A 6000-nucleotide genomic window follows, 5' to 3' on the forward strand; every position below is an offset into this window, starting at 1 on the left:
TTGAAAGAAGATATAACAATTAATCCTAAATCTTTGAAAATACAGTGCACGACAAAAGTAACCGGACAAGCCGAAATTTCCATTATTTTAGCCAATTTTAATGCTTTTTTAAAAAAATAGCTTCTTATTAATTAAAATATTCATTAAATAATATATTTACTTTTTTAATTTCTTTTTTTTTGAATAATCCATTAAATTTAAAGCACACTTATTAAATGTAGGTGACAAAAGTAACCGGACACTTTTCAGTTTTTCGTCAAAATTACATTTTTTAACCTTTTTTAGGAGTAAACACATGTCAGATTTTGTTAAAGGACGAATAATTGCCTTTAAAAATCAAGGAATGTCTATCAGACGCATTAGCACTCTTACTTGTACCAAAAAATCGACGATCCACGATTTTTTGAAAAAATACAAGAAAAATATGATAATTTCACGACTTCCAGTTTCTGGGAGAGCTAGAATACTTTCTAAGATTGAAACTGATGAGCTAACTGCTCATAGTGTAGAAAATCCATATGCCACAAAGCAAAAATTGTGACGGAATATTTCAACGAAAATCAAATCAAAGTTCTTTCATGGCCCGCCCAGTCACCTGATCTCAATCCCATTGAGCACGTCTGGGCATATATGAAAAGAAAAATAGATGAAAAAACCCCAACATGTCACAATGACCTAAAAGAGGAAATTATCCAAATTTGGAGATCAATCCCGATAGAGTTCATACAAAAACTAATTTTATCAATGAAGGATAGAAGCTACGCAGTGTATAATGCTAAAGGAGGCAATTCTAGATACAGTGAAACCTCTCGAATCCGCTGCTTCTCGAATCCGCTTGTTTTAATCAAAAATTTGAAATTTCCTATGAATGATTCTTGAATCCGCTTGTTTCTCGAATCCGCTCCTCAAGTATTATGAAAAATAATTTTTTTATCTAATTGTAAGTTAAATTAATTAACATTTTAAAATTCTCATTACACGTTAAATTGTATTTTTGTGATGCGTCGCTGTGTTAGACTTTCTATCAACGAAAAAATTTCTATACTAAGTTATGTTTATAACAACTCATTCGTTTCTGCACCTCAAATTTCCAGGATTTTTTCTTCACGGTTAAAAAAGAAAATTTCTCCAAGAACTATAAACGACCTTAAATCAAAATCGGACCTGTTGAATAGGACTGACATCAAAAAATTAAACATAACGAGAATTCCAAAACTCAAATTTAATGAAATTGATGTAGCGATGGTAACATGGATTAACTTAATGGAATCTAGTGGAGCAATTCTATCAGATTCGATGTTAATTGCAAAAGCTCTTAAATTTGGAAAAAATTTTCCAGAATTTAAAGCAAGTCGTGGGTGGCTAGAAAAGTTTAAATTACGAAATGGTATCACGTTAAGAAAATTTCACGGAGACAGTGGATCAGTAAATCATGATGAAAAATCTATTACTGATTTTAATGAAACAATGAGTTTAAAAATTGAAAAATATTGATTGGACAATGTTTATAATGCAGATGAAACTGGTGTTTTTTACAAGGCGATTCCTTCTAAAAGTGTGTGCACTAAATCACGGCCTGGAATAAAGTTGTCGAAGGATCGATTTTCTTTACTACTGTGCGCAAATGGTTCTGGTTCCGATAAAAGAAGGCCTGTAATGATAGGAAGATTCAAAAGTTCAAGGTGTTTTAAAAATTTCAACATTGGAAAATATGTTACCTACACCCATTTCAATAAGGCATGGATGAACCGTGAAATTTTTAACAAGTGGCTCAGTGATTTTGATTGTGAACTTGCGAAGAAAAAAAGAAAAATTCTACTTGTAATAGATCAATGTCCATCTCATCAAATTATTGTCACATTAAACTCAATTAAAATTCTTTTTTTGCCTCCTAGAACTTCCTTGCTCTTGCAACCAATGGATCAAGGAATTATAAAATGCTTTAAAGCGGAATTTACCAATTTGAAAATAAATGATATAATCGAAAAGGTTGAGGCAGGGGAAAATTGTCAGAATGCAATTAATGGAATCACCCTTAAAACTGCTGCGACGTTAACATTCTTCGCTTGGAATAAAGTTATCCTACGACCATTTAAAAATTGTTTCCGTCATGCACAATGGATAAAATGTGAAACAATCACAATCAACAGCGAATTTAAAAACTACGAAAATAATTATGAAGAAATAATTAAGAAATTTCAAATTGACGATCCAATATCTTATAGTGAATTTGTTGATTACGGATATACTGAAAATGAAGAGCTAATGGAATTTTTAGAAAAATCTGAACAAGCTGGTACATTACAGTCAAAAAAAGTTCAATCAGTTAGTGATTTTATTTAATAATTATACTTAGGAAACAATTATTGAAGAGGAATCAAATGAGAAAAGAGTTAATCTCTCAGAAGCTTTCAGAGCTCTAGAGATTATTAAAACTTATGCTTCTCAGGTAAATGCTGATATAGATGATCATGAAAATATTATGAGAATTGGGGAAATGTTAAGAAAATTAATTAAAAAAATAAAATTTCTGATTTTTTTGAATATCTCGAATCCGCCGATTTTGGGACCGACCAAAAAATCGGCGGATTCGAGAGGTTTTACTGTACTAATTTTTGATTATTTTTAACTGTCCGGTTTCTTTTGTCGCACCTCGTAATTATTTATGCTTTAAATTTAATGTACAATTGAAAAAAAGATTAAATTAAAAATGTAAAAAATTGTTTTTCGTGTAAATTAATGTACAAAGGGTGATTTATGTGAAAAAAGTTTTAAAATGACTTAAAATAATGGAAATTTTGGCTTGTCCGGTTACTTTTGTCGTGCACTGTAGATATGCGACAGATTATGGTACTTGTTAGAAAAGCGTGGATGGAGGTTAAAGAAACAACGATAATTAATTGTTGGAAGAAAATTGAGGAAAATAGAGAAGAATTAATTGAAGATAAAAATTGCGGAGAAGTCCTGGAAGATATAATAACTGAAGTAATATCTGAAGAAAACGAAGATCTAGTCAAAGTCGCGAATTTTATAATGGAATTGGGACATAGGACAAAACAACCATATTAGAAACGTATGAAATGGTTGATATGATGGAAGATGAAAGTACTATATCCATATCAACATTTTGGAAGATGGGTTAAAATGGATTTCATTCTCATGATTACAAGCATCCATATCTTACTACGATGAACTACAACTATAACAATAAAATACTAAAGAATCAAAATAGTATGTGGATAGAAATAATTTTAATTGAAAAACCCATATTAATAGAGATTAATTAATTGATAAAGTGAAAACAAATTTGCTTGTAAAATAAATTTTATCCAAAATATTTTACAGCAGTCAATTTAATTAATCTTCAAACAAATAAAAAAACCAAAAATATTGTAAAAATAAAACATTGATAGCAAGAAACTATCAAATAAAAAATAAAAACAAAAATGCACAACACAAGATAAAAATATGACGTGAATAACACGTGAATAATTTATCTTATCTAATTCGATAATTAAAATAATAATTATATTATTATTATTTGCAACAATTAATAATAGTTGTGTGGGTGTTGTGCATGTCCGTTCCTAATGAATGAGGAAATCGAATCCTAGGGGCCTTCCTGCGAAAAAGGATAAATATAACATAACAAGTGCAGGAGTGTCGTCTCTGGGGCTGGATAACAGCACAAAGAAGGACTAGTATTCATGACAATCCAATTGCTGGGAATCCTACTATCCCAACTAACTTGCATTCCCTTTCGGCCATTATCGATGATGCTATTTGTGTTTCTGAAGCTGAGTGGGTGCCTCAGATTGTTTATGCCACGAAGCAAAGAATTGGGAGGATACCAAGAGGTGGATGGAACCTTATCCGTGAGAAGTTTATTCAAAATTCTCGAAGAGTGCAAGTCTCAGTCAACTCAAAGGAATGGTTAAACCAATGAGAGTGGATAATAATTATGGAAGCAATTGCCATCAGAAGCAATTTCTTGAGAGCTCAGAAATTTCCACTTTTAGAAAGTGTCTAGAAGAGTTGAATATACAAATTAAGAATATTGAATCGATTCCAAGGGATTCACGTAAACCAACTCCAAAAATTCAAAATAAATATTTGAAAACTGATATATTGACAGGATTGAATTTGGCGATATATTATATTACGAAAGATAATCATCCTAATGATATCAATAGCATTTCTGATATTCTATATGCTGCTCAATGTGCGTATTTATCTCTAACCATGAGAGACAAAGCACAGAGCACATGGGTAGAAAATATTGAAAAGAAATTTCAAAATTATCTGCAGAATTGGAAATTGTTAATTCCCATTCCAATCAAACACTACCTCCATCTGAAAAGCAAAAGGTAATGGATGTTCTCTGTCGCTATGGGTATAAGAAAACTAAGAAAGGTGAGCTGTCGAGGATTCAGATATTATTGCAAGACCTGATTAGGATTAACAATAAGAAAATAGAAGTTCATAATTCAAGGAAGCAATTTCGTAAGGATAATCAGTGCTTTGAATTAAATCGAAAAAGATTCTATCGAGATTTAACAAAGAAAGAGGAAGTGACGCTGTATGGATTTGATGATGAAGAATGTGTCTCTTTTTGGCAAAAGTCTGGAGCGAGAGAAATGGGAGGCCTCAATCTTATGACGTTGTTGGAAAACGAACTACTTGTGCTGAACATATGCTTCCAGAGTTTACGGAAGAGTTTTTGGAAATGTTATTAAGTATCTTCCTGACTGGAAGGCATGTGGATGTGATGGGATATATAACTTTTTCATTAAGAAGATGGAGTCATTACATGGATTTCTGTGTCACGAGATAACCCGAATAATTAATGGAGAGTACATGCCTGAAAGTTGGTTTTACACTGGAATAACATATTTGATTCCTAAAAAAGATGATTGTGAGACCCCGAAGGACTTACGTCCTATAACGTGTATGCCGACATTGTATAAACTTGTCACCAAATGTGTTAATGTTAAACTGGCTGATTTTGTCGAGGCATTTGGCCTAATTTCAGACAACCAACTTGGAACGAGGAAGTATTGTCAAGGCGCCAAGGAGCAAGCTCTCATTAACCAATGTTTGAACAAGGAGTACGGGAATGGCCTTTATTCTGCTTGGGTCGATGTGAAGAAAGCATATGACTCAGTTGATCATGATTTTTTGTTTCACGTTTTGGATTGTTCTGGAATCCCGCTTTGGATCGTAAACTTTGTGAAGAGCGTAGTTAAGAAGTGGGCAGTAAAGCTGCATATGGAAGGTAGAAGAATTGGATCAGTGAAGTTAAACCGAGGAATTTTACAGGGAGACTCATTGTCTCCTTTACTATTTGTTATGGTATTAGATCCTCTAAGCAGGATCCTTAATTCCGTGTTTCCAAAACTTGAAATTAACCAGGAAGATCCCAATATGTTAACATATTCTACTAATCATTTGCTATTTATTGACGATCTAAAAATATTTGCTCTCAAACAAGACACTTTACTCAAAATGATGGAAGCTGTTAACGGATTTTTTAAAATTGTTGGTTTGGAGATGAATTCAGAAAAATCAGCGTCTAATTTGGAATCATTATCATGTTGTAAGACTATTGACGGAATCAATGGATATCGGTATTTGGGTGTACTTGAAGATGGTGGAAGCAATGTTCTTAAGAATAGAGTTATGGACTCTATCTTTGAGAATGTTAGAAGAAGGATAACTATGCTATCGAAAACAAACTCAACTCTGTGAATCTGTTTCGTGCTATAAATGAATATGCATTGTCACTATATAATTATTATATTGGGCTAATCAATATTGAACCTTCTGAATTTGATGATATTGACAGACAAATACGGCAATTGCTTACGTCGCTCAGATTACATCTCAAACCTGCAAATAAAGAGAGACTGTATTTAAACCGGAAGGCTCTTGGAAGAGGGCTTTCATCAGTTGCTTTCAAAAGTGAACTAATGCTCTTTCAGTTCCTTACGAGTCTGGAAA

The sequence above is a fragment of the Octopus sinensis genome, unplaced genomic scaffold (genome assembly GCF_006345805.1).
Source record: "Octopus sinensis unplaced genomic scaffold, ASM634580v1 Contig11126, whole genome shotgun sequence".
Lineage (NCBI taxonomy): Eukaryota > Metazoa > Mollusca > Cephalopoda > Octopoda > Octopodidae > Octopus > Octopus sinensis.